The following is a 21,623-nucleotide window of genomic DNA, read 5'->3' on the forward strand; positions in this document are numbered from 1 at the left end:
CAAAGAATGATAGCAGTGAAGGTGAGGAGCTCGTGCGACGGTCAGGGCGACTTTGCGCGGCACGGTGGGGACCCTGCTCCGAGGAACTGGGCTCTGCAGAGTCAGTTCCACACCGAGTCCTTCCCTGAAGGGCAACACCTCACCCAGGGGGGCTGCCTCGCAAAATCCACCAGGAACAGAACCCTGTGAAGCCGCACCCCCCACCATAATCGAGCTGCCTGGACACTGCCCTTTGATTCAACCGGTTCACACAGAAGAGGCTATGGGTTAAAAGATGGGACAAAGGGCTTTTTTTCAATAAAATAGTTCTGTTAAAAATATGCTAAAAGAAAAACACACAGACAACACAGAGGCAAAGCCCATTCCAACTGCCTGTGTGGTGTGTAAGGAGGATCTGCAAACAGCAGCCACAGGTGTCGGGGTGGAGCCACAGCCACGGATGCACCTCTGCACTGACAAAGTGACTCGCTGTCTACACCTGCGCTTACGCTGTCTACACCCATGCTTACTGTGCTTAAAAACGCATGTATAGGTCACTTCATCAACACACTCAGACTATCACAAAATTACTGTAATTTTATTACAAATTGTTATCTGTAATATTATTTGTATTAATTTATAATTTTATTACATTATTATTTGTAATAAAATGACACTTTGAAGGACAAGGATTTTCACGTTGCATTTAACGAGGACTTCACGTAGCACAAAGGGTTCTGAAGATCATCCTTGCATACGAATGCTCTCGCTTCACTGTGTAGCACATCGGCCACATGTGGCTTTTTCAGTTTAAAACTAAACATCCACAAGCACATTTAAAGTGCCAAACAGTCTTGTGTGGGCAGCGGTGGCTGCCAGGGGAAAAGCAGAGAAGCCGTTTCTGGCACCACGGACAGCTCTGCTGGACAGCACAGCTCATGCCATTGCTTCGGTGACTCATTGTAAGTAGTGCGTTCGTGTAGAAAGGTCTCAGAAAGGAGAGAAGAGTATCAGTTCCAATGCATGGCGTGGCCCAATAAGCACCTCTGTGCGCACACGGGCACCCTGAGATAAGCCCGGCTGCAGCCTTTCACCTGTGGGTACCGACGGACCAGCACACATGGACTGGATCTCGGTGTGGCTGCTCTGGAGCTCCGTGCCTCCTTTTTAATTAAAAACTCTCCTCCCTATCAGAGGGACAGCAGGGCCCTGCAGCCATCTGTTATGTCAAGGTTTCCAGCCGAGGGAAGGGAAAGTGGGTCAGCTCCTGCCAGGGGTGCTTGGGGCTCCAGGCTGTCAGCCTCTATCAGTCACACAGGCCAGCGAGCTGCAGCCAGCGCCTCTCTTCATTGCAAGGGCAGCATGAGTGAGGGGCCGTCCTGTGCAGTGCGGGTCACCTGGGACTCAGTGCCCAGGACCCTAGAGGACCTACCCTGCTCCAGTTAGCAGCTCCCAGAGTTGCAGACCACTTGGAAGGCCAGGGTGAACGAGGTGTCAGCTGCTCTCTGGCTGTCCCCGGGCACTTGCCCGTCCATGCCATCTGCAAAGTGCCCTGGCCTTGCTGCCACCTCTGCGGCTGCTGCTGTCCTTCCCAGCTAACACTGGCCATCTGCCCAGAGTCCATGGGGCAGTTTGGTGGCTACCAGGAAATGAAGGGCTGAAGTGGAGCCTGCAGCAGCCCACGCTGTGACCACGGGCATCCAAGGCCCCATGCGACTGGCCGTTCCTCGGAATGGAGCCCGTTCTGAGGCTTGTCCACCCCTCCCCACACTGTGTTCCAGAAACAGGCAGAGCTCTGGTCCATCCAGGTCCCTCCCTCTGTCCCATCCAGTGCTGGAGATTTAGCACATTTTAGCCCATGCAATGGGAGGGGAAGAAGAGACAGGCACAGTCATCCCGTGAGGGCCTGGGCCCCCAACCGCCTCATCCCCGTCCCCGTCTGCACCCGGGGCCCTCACCTGCCTCCCTTCCTGTCTATACCCAGGGCCCTCACCTGCCTCCCTTCCTGTCTATACCCAGGGCCCTCACCTGCCTCCCTTCCTGTCTATACCCGGGGTCCTCACCTGCCTCCCTTCCTGTCTATACCTGGGGCCCTCACCTGCCTCCCCCTGCCCCAACTGTACCCAAGGCCCTCACCTGCCTCCCTTCTCGTCTACACCCAGGGTCCCCACCTGCCTCCCCCTGCCCCGCATCTACACCCGGGGTCCCCACCTCCTCCCTACTGTCTGCACTTGCCCAGGGGGTCTGTGGACCACCACTCCCAGATGTGTCTCAGGCCAGAACACACTCTGCACCCCAGATCCCAGGGGATGAGCCTAGAGCTGTGGCCACGGGGATTTCAGACACCCACATTTGACATATGTGACCAGCACGACTCCTGGCCTACCCCATCGCATGCATTAACAAACCCAGCAGCCCCCACCTGCCATGTGAGGCACAATCTGAGCTTTTCTGCCCCCTCTTCCACCCCCACTGCCCCCAAATCCTGCCCCACCTTCCAGCCCCTGCTGTCACAGGTGCCAGGGACGCCTCCAAAAAGCAACACAGAGCCCCCTCTCTCCTCCCCGCTCAAGACAACTCTCCACGGTCCCATTCTCTCAGAGTTCAGTCTAAGGCCTCATCCACACCCTCCAACTGCCACAGGCCCTGAGGGTAAAAGCCCCCAGCACTTCTCCTCCCCGAGACTCCCGCCCTGCCCGGGCCCAGAACACCCTCCTTCCCGCACTCAGTCCTCGCTCCATGGTGGTCCCTCCTCCTGGGGCTTCCCTGTTAGTAATGGCTCCCTCCCCAGAACTCCCTCCCTTCTCCAGAGTTCCCTGCACCGACTCCCAGCTCACACAGTGGCCCTGACGCACAGCTACGGAAGCAGAGAGGGTCTCGGCACCCACAGTGGAGACGGTCACTAAGATGGGGAGATCCAGGTGGATGGAGTGAAGGTGCCCTGAGGACACACAGGCTGAAGGGGGCTGAGTGTGGGGCCTAGAGGTGGGGACGGTCCGTGCGTAGATCTGGGGTGCAGATCCCCTTACAGAGGACACAGGGCCAGCGCTGGGAGCCCAATTTAGCCACAGCCTTGGGGTCAGTCCTGGCAGGGCCAGCCTCAGCTGCAGAGACGCCTCATCCAAGGCCCTGTGGGTCGGCTGGACCTGCCGCACAGACCATGCCCGCTTCCCCTCCTCCCAGGTGTGAACATGAACACAGTCTGGGCACAGTAAGCCCCATGAGACAGGACCGTGCCTCATGCCCCGGGAGAGACGGGACTGCACCCCTGACGTGCACTCGCAGCTCCCCTTTCTCAGGCCAGGGACTAATGCGCCGTTTCCTTGTTCTGCACAGTGACTGGAGAGAATTAACCAACGCCAGGGGCGGAAACCTCCTGCCTTCTTGGTTCACGACCCTTGTAGATGAACTTCCCCTGTTTTCTGCACTGCTTAGACCAGAAGACGGGAAGCCGTGACTGCCGCACCCTCTGACGGGTTAAATGTACCCTTCCCCGAAACAGGCACTGCCCGTCACCCGTCAAACGCCGTGACTGCGCCCACCTCGTAGGAAGGACGCCGCGATCCTGCTAAAAGCCCCTCGGCCTCTGCCTGCCCGAGGGCACCCTTCCCCTGCCTGCTTCCGAGGGCGGACTCCATTCCTCTGGAGTTGGTGTTTCCGGGTGGGCCAGCCTCCAACCACCTTTGAATAAACCCCCTTACATTAGATTCTGACCCTGTGTGATTTTAGGCCGGTGGGGCTCTGTGGAATGCAGGCTGTGTAGACGTCCTGCCTCAGGGGCTGCTTCTACTGGGTGACAGGCACGGCATAATTGACACAACCCAGGAGGCTGGCGCCTGAGGTCAAAGGGGCGCAGAGGCCCCGGGGCTGTGTGGGGGGAGGGGCTGGGCCAGGGGAGCAGGTGCTCAGTGAGAGCTCTGATGGCCCCGTGCGGCAGTGTAGACGGACTCACCATTTATCCTTGAGTGTGTAATGTGGCGCCGTGGCCTTTTATAGGTATCACTGATTGTTAATAGGCTGCACAAACTTAAAGTCTACAGTGTGACAGTCTTGCCCGTGTATACACCTGGAGCTGCCCCACAGCAGCTCACAGAAGTCTGCAGTCCTTGGTCCCCCGCGGTCCTTGCTCCCGCTGCACCCGCCACTGCCCCCCGACAATCACCCACTTGTGGTCACTATAGACTCCGGGACTTTCAGAAGTCGATACAAATGGAATCACGTCATAAGTATTCTTTTGTGTCTGGCTTCTCTTACTTGGTATTTACTGAAGATGTATCCATGCTGCTGAGCGTATCAGCGTTCCTTTCTGTTTAGAATTCCACTGTGGGAAAATACCACCACTGGCTTCCATTCACCCAGTGAAGAACATTCGAGCTGTTTCCAAGGGGAGCTACCCAAATAAAGCTGCTCTGGACATCTGTGCACAGTTCTTCTCAAGGAAGCACATTCATTTCCTGCAGGTACCACCTAGGAGTAGAACGGCGGGATCCTGCGGTAGCTGCACGCGGAACGTCCTAAGAAACTGTTCAAGGCCATGGCACAGCAGTTCCACTATCTACATTCCCCTCAGCAGTGCAGAGTTCCAGGTTCTATTATCTATATTCCCTCAGCAGCACACACAGAGTTCCAGGTTCTATTATCTATATTCCCTCAGCAGCACACAGAGCTCCAGGTTCTATTATCTATATTCCCTCAGCAGTGCACAGAGCTCCAGGTTCTATTATCTATATTCCCTCAGCAGTGCAGAGTTCCAGGTTCTATTATCTATATTCCCTCAGCAGCACACAGAGTTCCAGGTTCTATTATCTATATTCCCTCAGCAGTGCACACAGAGTTCCAGGTTCTATTATCTATATTCCCTCAGCAGTGCACACAGAGTTCCAGGTTCTATTATCTATATTCCCTCAGCAGTGCACACAGAGTTCCAGGTTCTATTATCTACATTCCCCTCACAGTGCACACAGAGTTCCAGGTTCTATTATCTATATTCCCTCAGCAGCACACAGAGTTCCAGGTTCTATTATCTATATTCCCTCAGCAGCACACAGAGTTCCAGGTTCTATTATCTATATTCCCTCAGCAGTGCACACAGAGTTCCAGGTTCTATTATCTATATTCCCTCAGCACACAGAGTTCCAGGTTCTATTATCTACATTCCCCTCAGCAGTGCACACAGAGCTCCAGGTTCTATTATCTACATTCCCCTCAGCAGTGCACACAGAGTTCCAGGTTCTATTATCTATATTCCCTCAGCACACAGAGTTCCAGGTTCTATTATCTACATTCCCTCAGCAGTGCACAGAGTTCCATGTTCTATTATCTATATTCCCTCAGCAGTGCACAGAGTTCCAGGTTCTATTATCTATATTCCCTCAGCAGTGCACACAGAGTTCCAGGTTCTATTATCTATATTCCCCTCAGCAATGCACAGAGCTCCAGGTTCTATTATCTACATTCCCCTCAGCAGTGCACACAGAGTTCCAGGTTCTATTATCTATATTCCCTCAGCACACAGAGTTCCAGGTTCTATTATCTATATTCCCTCAGCAGTGCACAGAGTTCCATGTTCTATTATCTATATTCCCTCAGCAGTGCACAGAGTTCCAGGTTCTATTATCTATATTCCCTCAGCAGTGCACACAGAGTTCCAGGTTCTATTATCTATATTCCCCTCAGCAATGCACAGAGCTCCAGGTTCTATTATCTATATTCCCGCAGCAGTGGACAGAGTTCCAGGTTCTATTATCTATATTCCCTCAGCAGTGCAGAGTTCCAGGTTCTATTATCTATATTCCCTCAGCACACAGAGTTCCAGGTTCTATTATCTATATTCCCTCAGCAGCACACAGAGCTCCAGGTTCTATTATCTATATTCCCTCAGCAGCACACAGAGTTCCAGGTTCTATTATCTATATTCCCTCAGCAGTGCACAGAGTTCCATGTTCTATTATCCACATTCCCCCAGCAGCACACACCTCCAGGTTCTATTATCTATATTCCCTCAGCAGTACACAGAGCTCCAGGTTCTATTATCTACATTCCCCTCAGCAGTGCACACAGAGTTCCATGTTCTATTATCTATATTCCCTCAGCAGTGCACACAGAGTTCCAGGTTCTATTATCTATATTCCCTCAGCAGTGCACACAGAGTTCCGGGTTCTATTATCTATATTCCCTCAGCAGTGCACATAGAGCTCCAGGTTCTATTATCTACATTCCCCTCAGCAGTGCACACAGAGTTCCATGTTCTATTATCTACATTCCCCCAGCAGTGCACAGAGCTCCAGGTTCTATTATCTATATTCCCTCAGCAGTGCACAGAGTTCCGGGTTCTATTATCTATATTCCCTCAGCAGCACACAGTGCTCCAGCTCCTCCACGCCCCTGCAAACACCTGGTCCGGTCAGCCTTTTCAGTGCTGGCCAGCGGGCGTGCAGTGCTGTCTAGCTGCAGGGTGCCGCCAGGCAGGACCCCTCCACGTGCTCGCATGCTGGCCTCATGGCCTGTCTGCTCCATTCTCTCCCATGGCAGAGGAGCCGCTGGAAACTGTCCCTGCGACAGCTGCGAGGCCACATCTCCTACCCCCGGCAGTGACAGACACAGTCCAGGCCCCTGGGTGGGCCAAGTTCTCAGGTCAGGGACACAGCACTCCTTACTTTCGGCTACTGGAGGAACGGGGTGGCTGGCTGGAGCCACTCTTAGCTCCAAGACAGAGCAGAAACAGGCCTCCGTCTCGGAGCTACGCTGACTTCTAAAAGCTCCCTTTGGTTTTCAAAAGTATCTTTTCTTTAATGTCATATTGGAGAGAATCTGGCGGGGATCAGAAACGGCAGGTGAAATCTCCAGGTACTTGAATGCTCTTCCCTGGACACCAGTGCCACAGGCGGATGGACACGCCCCTGAGGGCTGAGCAGCACTCACGGCAACAAACATCTGTAACCACCTCAACATACTGCTGCAAGAGCCGTGGGAAGAGACTCAGGAACTGTTCAAACGTCCCCAGGCTAGGGAGAGACGCAACCAGGCCCGAAGCTCCCCTGCCTCTAACTCCAGAGCATCCTTTCCCAAGGGTGGGCTGCAGAAGAAGGGAGAAGGAGGTTGGCCGTGGCCCTGGCCACGAGGAGGGGAGGAAGGGGTGCCAGGCGACCACAATGCCTGGACCGTTGCTGTCTGCCCAAGGTGGAGACCAGGTTTCCTGCTCTGAGCTGTGCCTGCCAGAAAGCACAGGTGCTGTCCCTGCATTCAGAGGTGGGCTGGGTCTTCACAATGGAGGCATCAGGGAACAGTAAAGATGGTCCTGACAGCTTCTAAACAGGCCCCAGGCTTGATGTGACTTAATGATTTCTACAGTCAGTGGAAGCGCACATCAGAGGCTGCTGGCCCGCACGCATGCAGCTCATGGCAGCTTGGGGCGCTTACATTTAACAGGCACAGCTCCTCTCTCCACTCCACCATCTCTGAAGCCCCTGTGAGCGCTCCTGCCTGAACCCCCACTCCCACACACATCACTCTTTGTCTCCAAAGATGAAACAGACCCAGGATTAGGGCATCAATGCAGCTCCAGTCATGCAACAGTGCACAGGCCAGAATGCAAGATTTCTTTCTTTACTTACTTGCTTATGGCAAACTGGTATTGAGCCCATAAAGGTACATTTAGGAAGCTAACACACCAAGACTATTTAACATGCAAACCTTATAATCGTTCCATGTATAGATACTGTCCACGTGTGTAACATGTGTTTATTCACTTTAGCTTCACTCAAAACCCACAATGGATTTAAGAATTCAGCTCCAATGGTGGGTCTAAAAGCACTGAAGCTGCACACAGGAGGCTGGCGGGAGCAGAGCTGCCTGTGGTATCACACGCCGTGTCACTGCGGAGCAGGGCCCTGCCCCGGAGCATGTCACACGCCGTGTCACTGTGGAGCAGGGCCCTGCCCCGGAGCATGTCACACGCCGTGTCACTGTGGAGCAGGGCCCTGCCCCGGAGCATGTCACACGCCGTGTCACTGTGGAGCAGGGCCCTGCCCCGGAGCAGCTGTCTGCCATGGGGAAGGTGCTGCGTGCGGTGGCGTGTGGGCGGCCCCGGCTGGGAGGCACCGGGTCGGGGAGGGGCCAGCCCACCCTGCTGTGGTGTGGGAGGTGGGACTACAGGAGCAGGGTGGGCTGCTCCAGCCCTGGTTCCCGCCTGCAGGCGCCCATAAATGCAAGGAGCAGACTGCATTTGCACCCTGGAGGTAACACCAGTTATTAATTAATAACTTATTTTCACAAACATCTCCTAGGCAGTCACTAAGCTTTGGGCTCTGTGCTGTCCTTGAAGAAAAACAGGAAAAACAAGGTGCCTTCCCAAGAAAGGAACTGTCATTATCAAATACAGAAACAGGTGACACAGAAGAGCTGCAGGAGCAGGAGGAGGGCCCAGGCTCAGAGCAGGGCTCAGCTACGGGAGACCCCTCTGCCCTGTGCAGCCTCCCTGGGATTCGTACACGGACAGGACAGGTACCCAGCAGAGTATGCAGACCCCAGTGCTCCTGAGGAGAGACCCTGAGAACTGCTGGCCCCCTCCGGAAATGCCCATGGGTCAGCAGCGATGCAGGGCCATCCCCGGAGGACAGAGCTGCAGGCACAGCTGCAAGGGCAGGTCGGGGAAAGGCGGCCCAACCTTCCAGAGTCTGGCTTGTCTCTCTTTGCTGTGGGTTGGTACTAGACATCTATTGATAAGAGCAGCAGTGACAACAGTGAGGTCGTCATGAAGCCAGGGCTCTCTGGGAAGCCTGGGGAGTGTGTAGCAGTTGCAGCCTCTATACAGGGCAACCTGGCAGAATGTACCAATAGCCTAAAATACTTGCCATCTTTAAACTAGAAAATTATGTTTGCAGAAATCTCTCCTCCCACAAAAAAGGGCACAGATATTCAAAAAGTAGGTGCCCGGAATGGCGACGCTGTTTGCCTGGGTGCCCACTGGAAACCAGCACCAACGTGTGCACAGCTGGGTAACGAGGCCACTAGTGACAGTGTCCCCCGCACCAAGGAGCTCCTGTCTGCTTCTGGCTGGGCCTGTCCTCAGCAGCTGGTGTCGGCTGATGCCTTTACTTGTCCCTCTAACTGAATGAGGTGCGGAGCCACCATCACCCTGTCTTACAGATGGAAGGACTGACGCTAGAGAGGCTGGAGGGCCTGCACTGGAGACACAGCTGAGCAAGGCAAAGCTGCAGCCCCAGCAGCTCCGGCATCTGTGCTCTCAGATGCCACATGCACAAAAGGAGTGGCAAGGCTGCTGCTTCTGGGAAATGGAGCACACAAGCGCTTCCCAGTCCTTCCTGCCAAATACAACAGAAGAGCCTGGATACTCTATCCACAACAAACACAACAAGACTGAAATGCGTAGGGAAGGTAGACTAGCCAGGGACCCGGACAGCCAGGGAACGGCATGGTGGTGAACCCCCTGGGCTTTCTCTATGTCTCTCAGACTTGGAAGTGGAAAAGCTGGCAAGCCGGAAATGCCAACAGGCACAGACAAGAAAAGGGCCCCAACAAAAGTCTGCTCTCTCCAGCCGAAGGGTCAGTGAAGGGACACCGCAGTGAGGCTGGAAATGTGGGGCAGCAGCTCCTTTATTCCACCAGGCACCACGGAGGACACGATGCCCCTCCCCACCCAGGCAGCCAAGGCCGCATACGGAGCCTAGACCTCCACCCTCACCAGGCTGTCAAGAGGCTCCCGAACCCCACGCTGGGGTGGCTTCAGAGCAGGCTGAGCAGGGACAGGGGCTCTCATCCCCGCAGGTGGTGAGCTCTTGCCCCCTGGTGTCAGTGGAGGCGACGGGGGGGGGCAGTGATGAGGGAGCCCCTCCTCTGAGCAGCGAGGTTTCTGCACAGGCCTCCAGGGCCCCAGAGCTCCCACCCCTGCCCAGCGGCAACGAGGCCTCCTCCACACCTCACCACGTTCTCTGCCCTTGGTACCAGCAGACGCCGAGTGGAAAGCCTGGACTTTCACCTCTTGTTTCCCCTGCTGGAGAAGTATCAGAGGCAGCCAGCTAAGTAGAAGGTTTATATAACCAGAGTCTCATAACATAATATCCAGAAGGTCCAGATTTCAAACAGAAAATCACCTGTTATACAAAGAACCCAAAAGATCTCAAACTGAATGAAGGACAGTGTCAGCCCCAGGATGACAGAGCTGTCGGAATCCTCTGACAAAGAGGTGAAAGCAGCCTTCATAAAAATGCTTCAGCGAACAAGCAGGAACACTCTAAACAAATGAGAAAACAGAATAGAATGTCTCCACAGAGAAGCCAATTCCCACCAAGCTAATGGGAGATGCAGAGAACTAAAAGGGAATGATAGAACTAGAAAGTACCGTAACAGAGTGGAAGAGTCAGGGGAGAGAAGCAGGGAGCTGTGAGAAAAAACAACAGAAAGTACCAATCCCAACAAGAGGGAGAAAACAGACCAAAGATGCACAGACGGGGCCCCTGAGACCTGTGAGACACGAGGAGGACCTAACATTCATGTCCTTAGGGTACCAGAAAAAGAGAACAAAGGGGATGGGGATAAAGACTCTTGAAAAAATAATGGCTAAAACTTCCCAAATTTGGCAAAAAGTAAAAACCCACATTTTCAAGAAGCTGAGTAAACCCCAAACAGGATAAATCCAAGGAAATCCACACAAACACCATTGTAGTCAAGAGTCTAAAAACCAAAGGCAAATAATAATTCTTGAAAGCAGCAAGAGGGACATGACCCTACGCTACAGGAGGGAGACAAGGGCTGACGTGGATTTCAGGCGAGAAGCCTCAGAGGCCAGGAGGATGTGGCCCCGAACTGCTCAGTGCTGAAAAGGACAGAAGTGCCAACTGGAATGATATATCCAGTGAAAATAATCAGGAATAAAGACATTATGGGATGAAGTAAAATTAAGAGAAGTTGCTGCCAGCGTGCCTACACTGGGAGATGAAATAACTATGATATTTTGGAATATCAGGAAGGAAGAAAGAACACAGAAGGCAAACATGTGAGTGCATAGAAAGGCTTCACTCTCCTCTTGAGTTTTCTAAGTTATGATTGATGGCTGATGTAAAAATTATAGCATTGATATGTACAGAATGTTTAGGAAATATTTAAAGCAACTACATCATAAATGAGGGACAGTAAAAAAAATTATAAAGGAAGTTACAGTTTTTTCCCTCAAACTGGTGAAATGTTGACAGCAGTAGAATTGACAACATATATAAGCCTGGGCAACGTGGCAAAATCCTGTCTCTACAAAAACATTTTAAAAATTAGCTGGGTGTGGTGGTGCCTGTCTGTGGTCCCAGCTACTGGCGAGGCTGAGGTGGGAGGAAGGCTGGAGCCTGATTAGTCAAGGCTATAGTGAGCCATGATTGTGTCACTGCACTCCAGCCTGGGCAACAGAGCAAGATCCTGTCTCAAACATACACGCACACAGGTGTGACATATATGTATATATGTGCATACATGTTGCATATGTGTATGTTATGTGTATCCTTGTGTATATATGTATATACATATGTGCTCTGTGTGTGTATATACACGCTATATACTTAGAATTCAGTACATGAATGTATATATGTATGATATACTACCTGGAGCAAGCACTAAAAAAGAAAGTCATAGAGATACATACTCAAAAATGCTACTGATAAAATAAAATTCCGAAAAAATGTTCACTAACTCACAGGAAGACAGAAAAAAAGCCTAAAACCACAGAAACAAAAAACAGAACCAACAAAATTAAAAATGAGGCTAGGTGCGGTGGCTCACGCCTATAATCCCAGCACTTTGGGCGGTCAAGGTGGGAGGATCACTTGAGCCCAGGAGTTCAAGGCCAGCCTGGGCAACACAGGAAGCCCCTGTCTCTACAAAATGTAAAAATAAATTGGCTGGGCATGGTGGTGCAAGCCTGTGGTCCCAGCTACTTGAGAGGCTGGGGTGGGGGGATCACTTCAGCCCAGAAGAGGCTGCAGTGAGCCATGATCACACTACTGTACTCTAGCCTGGATGACAGAGTAGGACCCTATCTCAAAATAAATAAATACAAAAGATAAATAAAGGGCGAAATGCCAGATTTAAGCCCTAACATCTCAATACCGTAATAACTTTAAGTATAAATGATCCAAATACACCAATAGAAGCACAGATTGGCAGAGTGAATTTAAAAATATGACCCCATCATATACTGTCTACAGAAAACTCACTTCAAATAGAATGATATAAGCAAACTGAAGATAAACTAATGGGAAAAAGTGTATCATGCAACCATTAATCAAAAGAAAGCAGGAGTGGCTATGTTAGTATCAGAAAAAATGGACATCAGAGCAATGAAAATGATCAGAGACAGAGAGGGACATTACATAACGATAAAAGAGTCTGAATACGCAATAGCAACCCTAAATGGGTATGAGTCAAATAACAGAGCTGTAAAATATGTGAAGCAGAGACTAATAGTAGTGAAAAGAAAAATATAAAAATCTACAACAATAGTTGAAGACTTTATTACTGTCAACAACTGAAAGAAAAACTGGGCAGAGAATTAGCAAAGGATTTGGAAGAACTCAACACTCTCAACCAACGGGGTCTAATGAACGCTTCCGGAACACTCTGTCCAGCATCAGCAGAATTCATACTCTTTTCCTGCATGTACAGAATCTATAACAGGATAGACCATATCCTTGGCCATAGAAGAAATCCCAACAAATTTAACAGAATTGAAACCATAGTGTATGTTCTCTGACCACAGCTGAATCCAACCAGAATCAATCATGGGAAGATAACAAGAGAAGTTCCAAGCACTTGGAAATGAAATACAGACATGAACAATCCATGGGTCAAAGAGGGAATCTCAAGGAACATCAAAAAACACATGGACCTGAATGAAAATAAAAACACAGCATATGAGAAATCTCAGGACGCAACTATAGCAGTGCTGAGAGGGAAACCTGTGGCATGAAACACACACATTTGAAGAGAGAAAAGCCTCCAATCAATAATCTAAGCACTCATTTTAAGAATCTAATAAAAGAAGAACAAAATAAATCCAAGTAAGCAGCAGAAGGCAATACTAAAGACCAGAACTTGGCGCTGGTATAAAAACGACAAACAGGCCAGTGGAGGAGAAGGGAGAACGGAGAACGGAGAGCCTGGAGGGAAACCCCGCAGCTGCAGCCAATCCATCCATCTTCAGCAAAGACACCAGGAACACACATCGGGGAAGGACAGTTTCTTCAGTGAATCATGTTGGGGAAACTTGATGTCCCTATGCAGAAGAATGAAATTAGACCCTCATCTCACACCATCTATAAAAGTCAACTCAAAATGGGTTAAAGACTTAAATGTAAGATCTACAACTATAAAACCACTAAGAAAAAACACAGGGCAAAATTCCATGACACTGGTCTAGTTAATGATTTTTTTTTTTTTTTAATATGGCCCTCAAAGCATAGGCAACAAAAGCAGAAAGTAGAAAAATGGCATTATAACAAACTAAAAAGCTTCTGCATAACAAACAACAGAGTGAAGAGACAACCTAGGGAACTGGAAAAAAAATGCAAACCATACAACATCTGATAAGGAGTTAATACTCAAACTGTATAAGGAACTCAAACAACTCAATAGCAAGAAAACAAATACCAGATTTAAAAACAATGGCAAAGAAACGGAATGGAAGCTTCTCAGAAGACGACATACAAACTGCTAACAGGTATATGAAAAAGTGCACAACATCACTAATCATCAGGAAAAATGCAAATTAAAACCACAATGGGATATTGACTCATACCTGTTAGAATGACTATTATCAAAAAGACAAAAGATAAGTTTTGGTGAGGACGTGGACAGAAGGGAACCCTTGTACAGTACTGATGGGAAACTAAGTTAGTACAGTCATTATGGAAAACAGTACAGAAGTTCCTCAAAAAACTAAAACTAGAACCACCATAGGATCCAGCAGTCTCACTTCAGGGCATATACCCAAGTCACTATAGTGAGGAGACACATGCAGGCCCATGTTGATTGTGGCACGACTCACAACATCCAAGATACGGTTGAATCAGCCTAAGTGTTCATGGAGAAACGAACGGATAAAGAAAATGTCACACACACACAGACACACACACAGAAAGAAACGATGTCATCTGTGACATCGCAGATGAACCTGGAGGACATTATAACAAGTAAAATGAACCAGGCACAGAAAGACAAATACTGCATGATCTCACGCATGTAGAATCTAAAAAAGTGCATCTCACAGAAGCAGAGGGTGCGATGGTGGCTGTCAGGGACCGCGGGGGTTGGGGGAAATGGGAGCTGTTGGTCACTGGGCACGAGTTCAGTTAGACAGGAGGCAAGCAGGGCTGCAGAGCTGTGGTGCAGCACAGCGACTATGGGTGAGAACAATGTATACTTGAAAACTGCTGAGAGCAGATTTTAAATTTTTTGTCGAGATGGGGTATCTTTCTATGTTGCCTAGGCTGTTGCCTGAGATAGGTAGGTCGCTGGAGTCTAGGAGTTCAAGACCAGACTGGGCAAAATAGAGAGACTCCATCTCTACAAAGTGTTGAAAAAATTAGCTGGGTGTGGTGGTGTGCACCTGTGGTCTCAACTCCTGGGAGACTGAGGCGGGAGGATCGCTCGAGCCACAAACAAAAGTATGTGAGGTGATGAATATGTTAATTAGCTTGATTTAATCATTCCACACACAAACAAACATGAACAAATAGAATTCAGCAATATACCACAAGAGTTATATGCTATAACCATTCTTCCTGTGATACAAGGCTGGCTCAGGGTTGGAAAATCTATCTGTGTAATCCACCTTATTAACAGACTAAAGAAAGCGCACAATCATATCAATGCATGCAGAAAAGCCTGTCACAAAACTCAATACCAACTCATGATAAAAATTAAAACGCTCAGAAAAAAAACAGGAATAGAGGCAAATTCTCTCAGCTTGATGAAGGACAGCCAGGAAAGCAGCCACAGCTGTGGCCCACAGCGGGCCCAGGCACGACCGCTCAGGAGCACTTGGCTAGGCATGAGCTGCCTGACGCTGCCAGTGAGCTTCTAAGCTTGGATTCGCCCCTTGCTGAAGCCCCTGGGTACCTTCCCACTGCTGTGCTGTTCAATCCCGGCCCTGAGCCTCTGGCCCAGAGCCCCGCACCTGCCCTCTTGGTCTTGTTTGTCACTGCCCCCTGCCCTCCCACTGGCTCCCCGGCTTCCCTTGCAGGGACAGGGTGAATTCTCCTAACCACTTATCAGGGCCTTCTTCTGAAGGGCATTGCCTACCAGGCCGTACCTGCAACCCCGTCTCTCCTGGCCCTGCTGCAGTCACGTGGGGCACCCTGGCACCGAGAGGGCAGAGGGCACACGTGTCTCCTCCATTCATCACTGAATCCCCAGTTCCCAGCACCACTCTTGGCCCACAAGGGGGCACAGGATGTATTTAAGGATTAGACAGATTCACACCATGCGTACTGAGCCCAGCTCAATTTCCATGGCCTCCTGGAACGTTCTGAAATTCAGCGATTTCTAAACTCAATACTCAAAGCATCGCAATCCTATTTCCCCTCACACCATCCACTCCCGTGTTTTTCATTCAGTCAGTCACTGAGGGTTTGCTGGGAGTCTGCTGTATGCCAAGCCCAGAGGGAGGCCCAGGGCTGGGTGTGGGGTCATGGCAGGAGAATTTGTGTGGGGCCAGGACCGCAGTGCCCCAGGCGCTCCCCTCCCCTCCGAGGCCCAGGGCCATTCCCAGCCAGTAGGGTAGAGCATTCCAGGAGGGCAACTGGGGAACAAGGCAACAGTCCTGCTTTCGAAGGCTCGATGTGACTTGCAAATCCACCAGCTCCCAGAAGAGGCCAGAGGAAAACCACTCACGAAAGGAACGTCTTGTCAATAAAAAGGATACAGAGAAAAATGCCACAAAAACAGGACGGACTCTTACGCCACACAACAAAAGCAGACAGCAGAGAACTGCCACCATCTTGCAAGTTCTTGAAACCCATGATTGTTTTTGTCCTTCCTTTATTTGAGCTGCTCCAATTCGAAAGGCTTAGTTCTGTTTTTAATTTCATTGAGTTTGGGTCTTGATGATTTACTCCTTTCTGCTTGTTTTGTTTTGTTTTCTTTTTTTAAAGTTTCTTCAAGTGGAAACTTACATTATTGTTTGAAGACCTTTCCTCTTTTCTAATGGATGCTGTCATGCTATAAATTTCTCTAGGGGCACTGATTTACTAGTAGCCTATAGATTTTTTTTCATTTTCTCTTACTTCAAAGTATTTTCTAATTTTCTTTGATACTTCCTCTTCAACTAGGGCATTATTTAGAGGTGTGTGTTTTGATTTTCAAGTACTTGGAAAATTTCTAGTTATCTCTGATTATTGATTTATAGTTTAATTCTACTGTGGCCAGAAAATACATGTTACATGATTTACATTATTTTAAATGTGTTAGGCTTTAGTTTTTTACATGGAATATGGCCTGCCTCGGGGAACATCCCATGTGCACATAAAAACCATGTGTACTGTGGTGTCTGGATTGTCTGCAGGTCTCGGAAGCTCCATTCATTTCTCCTAGTCCTTTTTCTATTGCTCAGCATGGATCATTTGTACGGAGCTGTCCTCATGTTTGCTGACTCTGTGCCCTGTCACTTCCATTGCTACTAAGTCTACATCATGCATTTTTAATTCTGGTTATTAGATTTTTTAGTTCTAAAATTTCCATTTCGTTCTCTAAATCTTCTATTTCCTTGGCCAGGCGCAGTGGCCCACGCTGGTAAACCCAGTACTTTGGCAGGCTGAGGTAGGCAGATCGCTTAAGTTTAGGAGTTTAAGACCAGCCCGGGCAACACAGAGAGACCCCAACTCTACAAAACATTTTTAAAATTAGCCAGGTGTGGTGGCTGCACCTGTGGCTGCAGCTGCTGGGAGGCTGAGATGGGAGGATCGCTTGAGCCTGGGAGGTGGCGGCTGCAGTGAGCTAAGATTGCACCACTGCACTCCAGCCTGGGTGACAGAGCGAGACCCTGTCTCACTCAAACAAACAAACAAAACCTTTGCTTTCGCTGTGTAGAGCTCCTATTTTTCCATTCACTGTGAGAGGGCTCGCGCTTCCTCCTGGAGCACGGTGGTGCAGCTGCTCTGAGGATCTTGTGGGATCCTCCACCAGGAAGGACCCCAGGCTGGCGTGTGTTGCTCATCTCCCGGCTGGAGAGGCTGAGTTCCCACTTCTTCCTCTGCTGAGCACGGACGTCGAGTTGTCCCTGGTCTGTCTGAATATTGTCGTAACACTCCAGTGATCACTTAAATCTTATGCAGAACCATGACATTCTTATTTTGTCTAGTTACTTCCAAAGTCTCTGTGGGCTGTGGCTCCAACGTCAGTTCTGTTCTGAGAGCTTCTGCACCTCTGTTTAACTCTGTGCCACGTGTGTGCCACCCAGTGCCCGGCTGGGACCTGGGGGGTCATCAACCCTGCAGTCCCCTTGTCAAAGCCTTTGCTGTGCTGTGTGTGGTCAGATCCACACATAGAGTGCAGGCAGTGCCCAGCAATGCACATACAACTTCATGAAATCCCTTTCTCAAACTCGCCCCTCTCTGTGATCTCCAGGGCTTTCTGGCCAGGGTCTGGCTTTTGCCACAGTGCCAGAAACTTCCTGCACCTGCATCCCATCTAGGGCCAAGAGGCAGGAGGGCAGAGACAAGAAACAGCCCCAGGAGGACCCCCCACCTGGAGGGCAGGGACGGGAAATGGCCTTGGGAGGGCCCCCTCATTCTCCAGGACAACAGGTCCTCTGGTCAGACAGAATGGTTCTGCCCCTCTGCATTTCCAGTCTGTCAGGCTGCTGTGCCCTGAAAGCCACTGCTGCCACAGGATCGCCTGGGGGTGAGGATAGGAGACAGTGGAAGCTGGAGCAAATGCCAACCAGCAGGAGCTCCCTCTCCGTCCTCAGACAGAAATGCGGAGCTTCTCTGTGGCTGCACTTCTGGGTATGTGGCTGCATGGAGTCCAGGCCATGCGGCAAGGGCAGTGAGGACACGGGAAGCTTCCTGCTGGGCCGGACTCCTTTCCAGCCTGCTCCCACTGCTGCCTCCTCGTCCCGAGGGAGCTGCTCCAGTATCTGTGCAGAAGTCCCAGCTGTGCTCAGTGGGAGGGGCGGGGGGGGTGTACCCCCATTCTGTTTGACCAGAATCAAACCTCATTTATTTATTTATTTATTTCTGAGATGGAGTTTCACTCTTGTTGCCAAGGTGGGAGTATAGCAGCTCACTGCAACTTCCACCTCCCTGGTTCAAGTGATTCTCCTGCCTCAGCCTCCTGAGTAGCTGGGATTACAGGCGCACGCCACCACACCTGGCTAATTTTTTGTATTTTTAGTAGAGATGGGGTTTCATCATGTTGACCAGGCTGGTCTCAAACTCCTGACCTCAGGTGATTTGCCTGCCTCGGCCTCCCAAAGTGCTGGGATTACAGGCGTGAGCAATTGCGCCTGGCCATTTCATTTTTATATTGATTAAATTGGCAACATCTGTTTAAAACTGGTACCACTATAGAGAAATTCTGACAGATTTGCCAGTTACTCTTTTTTAAAAAAATATTCAAATCAACAGAATGCTAGTAAAATGAATACTGTCCTAGTAAGAAGTGATGTGTAATGCAACAGCAGCCACACAGGGCGACAGCCCCACATTTTTCCATATATAAATCCAGGCTGTCCTAACACAGTAGGGCGAGTTCTTCCTCTGCTTTACACACGAGGCGATGCAGTGCGATGACCCTGAACTGTGACCAGCTGGCTCCAGGCCCAGGTTCCCGACCACCAGACAGGTAACCCATCATCTATTTTCATCCCAAAAATAACAGTGAATGACATCCCTTCAGACTCGAAGGGAAGAGCCCCGTTTGAAAGTATCACCTGAGGCCCAAGTTGTAAGGCTTGTTTTCTGGGGGACAGATGAATAGGTTTGGATATTAACATAGAGATGCCTTGGAGTGTAGAAGGGCGGTCACACAGCCGTTGAGTGCGGCTGGCAGCAGGCGCCCTGAGCTCTCTCCTGTGTGCCACTGCTAGTCATGAGAAGGCGGGAGAAGTCTTGCCAGCAAACTGCCATCTGGGGTCCTCGCAGCCACGGCGAGTGCTGTCACGGCCAGCGGCTCCGGCCATGCCCCCGTTAGCTGTGCTCTGTCCAGGGCTGCACTCAGGGCCTCAGCTGTCTGGGGGACGTGACTATGGGAGGGAACACAGCGGGGGGTGGGCGGGAGCAGCCCCTACTTGATTTATCCTGTTTAACAGCTCAGTGCCTGCATCAGGCTGCATGAGGCCAGGACGGCGGAAATGACAGGGCAGATTAGCTGCCACATTCTCCTTGAGAGCCTCACATGCACATCATGTCCCTGAGGCCACCCAGAGCAGGGGAGGCTTCTGGAATTTCATGTTCCTGCCTGTCACAGGCGGCATTCGGAGGCCATCCAGGGCTTACACAGCCTGGCCTCGGCGAGCATCCTGAACAGCCTGCTCCCCTGCTACTCAGTGTCAAGGCAGACAAAGGTGCCGGTGGGGACCAGTGACCGTTCACCTTCCCCTGCTCCGGCAGCCCAAGCACACTGGTCTCATGTCTGGAAGACGCTAAGCTTTCCTGGCCATAGCCAGGCGCCCTCACGGTGCCAGTGTTCTTTGGTCCCACCTTTGGGAACCCACGTAAGAGTGTGCCTCCTACAAATATCCCAATTCTTTCAAATGCTAATTTCGGGATTCGTAATATCTCTTATGAAAGACAGGGTAGGCCACCCTGAGAGCTGAGTCAAGTCTGGGCTCTGACATCATCCTGGCTGTTATGGACACAGGTGGACTCGCATGCCCGAGGGCAGGTTCAGGCCCCTGGCCGCTCCATCTGCGCCCTGGCGCTACACACAGCAGCTCAGGCTCCACGGGCCCTCTGGTTGCAGTGGGAAGCTGAACGCAGCAGGGACATCCTATCGGCCCATGAAAAAGGGTCCAGCGGGAACATTCCTCACCCCACACCTTCCCTCAGTTTCCACACGGCATCAGGGATGCAGGGCAGTCTGGTGGAGAAATTGGCTGTGGGCTGGGGCAGTGGGGGGATCCAGATGGCCAAAAATCAACATTAGATCCCACCTCGCCCTCAAACCTGTGTCCTATATAGGTGAAAGATCCAGAAGTGAACTGTAAAAGTTCAACCCTCTTGGAAGGAAGCAAAGGTCAACCTCCCTGTAGCCTCAGGGCCAGTGGGCGTGAGGAGGAGAGGCTGCGAATGAGCAGTCCTTCCCAGCTCACTGGAGAGCATCAGAGACATTATCTGTCCTGCTCTCGTCTTGGATAGGGAGGGGTGTCACCCTGGCCATTGCTGGTAATGTCCCAAGACACCTGGGGGAAGCCGGTGTGGGCAGGCTGAGCCAGGGAGAAGCAGAGGCACTGCAGCCCGCCAGAGTGGCCCCAACTGACTCTGCACTTTCCTAGGAGCCCGGCAACAGACCTGAGCTTTTAGTCGAATTTGAGTTTTCTGACGTTGTGTGACTTGACCCAATGCATCCCCATGATGCAGGCAGTGAAAGGCAGCAGCAAGGCGAGTACTGGGCCTGCTGACCCCACAGTTTACTTGAAAAGATAATCCCAGGATGTGGCAACCTGGAACAGCTGCCAGCACATGTTTAGCCGCAGCACGCAGCATAGAGAGGACCCCAGCCCCGGTGAGTCAGCCGGAGCGCGCAACATGGAGGAGCCCCCAGTCCGTGTGGCTGCTGCTGGATGCCCTAAGCCAGGTGGGGAGCCTGGAAGGAAGGTGCTGCGTCAGGGGCGACCTCGCTGCTTGAGCTCAGTGGCTTTGTGGGGAGGCTCTTTTGGAAGCTGGGCAGAGCTCCCTACTTGGACATGGGCTGGCCCAGGCACTCCTGCAGCACTCCTGCCTCCAACCACTCTCGGTTTGGGGCCTGCACGCTCTCTAGGGCCACTCCAGAGCTGGTGGAACAGCCAGAGGCCAGCAGGAAGGAGCGGCAGCACAGGGGACACAGGCAGCGAAAACCACAGTGACTGACACAGTGACGGGAAGGGACGCCTTCACAGGGTGAGGGCACTCCACATCTCCACACCAGCCAGCAACGGAAAATCAAATCTTAAAAGAAGATACCATTCGAGACCAGCCTGGCCAACATGGCAAAACCCCATCTCTACTAAAAATACAAAACATGAGCCGGGCATGGTGGCAAGTGCCTGTAATCCCAGCTACTCCGGGAGGCTGAAGCAGGAGAATCGTTTGAACCTGGGAGGTGGAGGTTGCAGTGAGCCGAGATTGCGCCACTGCACTCCAGCCCGGGCAACAGAGGAAGACTCTGTCTCAAAGAAAAAAAAAAAAAAAAAAGATACCACGTATAAGGCCATCAGAAAAAAGGCAAAGAGTTGGGATAGACCCAACGAAAGATGTGTGAAACCTCTATGTAGAAATTACAAAGCATCATAAAGAGCAATTAAAGAAGACCTGAGAATTAGAAAACGTATTTTTCACTGACTCAAACTCTCCATAACTTAAAATGTTAGTTCTCCCAATTTTGATCTACAGATTCAATTCCGTAGACAAGCTGATTTTAAAACGTACGGGAAAAATTCATCAGTT

General features: G+C 50.8%; 1 protein-coding gene across 44 annotated transcripts in view; it reads right to left on the minus strand.

The window, feature by feature from the left end:
* Positions 1 to 21,623, minus strand: part of PCBP3 (poly(rC) binding protein 3) — a 284,015-nt gene that overhangs the window by 46,583 nt on the left and 215,809 nt on the right. The gene's annotated exons all lie outside the window — the stretch shown is intronic.

The sequence above is a fragment of the Macaca fascicularis genome, chromosome 3 (assembly GCF_037993035.2).
Source record: "Macaca fascicularis isolate 582-1 chromosome 3, T2T-MFA8v1.1".
In the NCBI taxonomy this organism is placed as follows: Eukaryota; Metazoa; Chordata; class Mammalia; order Primates; family Cercopithecidae; genus Macaca; species Macaca fascicularis.